This window comes from Stegastes partitus, unplaced genomic scaffold, assembly GCF_000690725.1.
Source record: "Stegastes partitus isolate 25-593 unplaced genomic scaffold, Stegastes_partitus-1.0.2 Scaffold979, whole genome shotgun sequence".
Lineage (NCBI taxonomy): Eukaryota > Metazoa > Chordata > Actinopteri > Pomacentridae > Stegastes > Stegastes partitus.
The window spans coordinates 165,356-165,718 of NW_007578710.1; positions in this window are offsets into that span (position 1 = coordinate 165,356).

Here is a 363-nt window from a genome sequence, read left to right on the forward strand (position 1 = left end):
TGGTATTCATGGCCTTGAGCTAAACTTGAGCCCGACTTCAGGAGAACAGATGTTTCAGCTTCTTCAACAGCTTTTGATAGAAAAATCCAACTTTTCTGTCAGAAGTTTGTTGACTTCATTGGATGACAGTTTAAGATATTAATAAGTGATTTCAGTGGCTTTTGTTAACAGAAAATTGTTGATTACAGCATTACATGTTTGATTAAATTCTATCTATTCTTGTTTCTGACATGAGGGAATAAGTTCTAGTTGTTCTGACAGTGGAATGGATGTCATGAAGCAACCAAGTAGGACTATATTGGGCAGACAGACTGTGAGGTCGTAAACAGGAAATCACACGTCAATAATGAGTCAAACGCACTC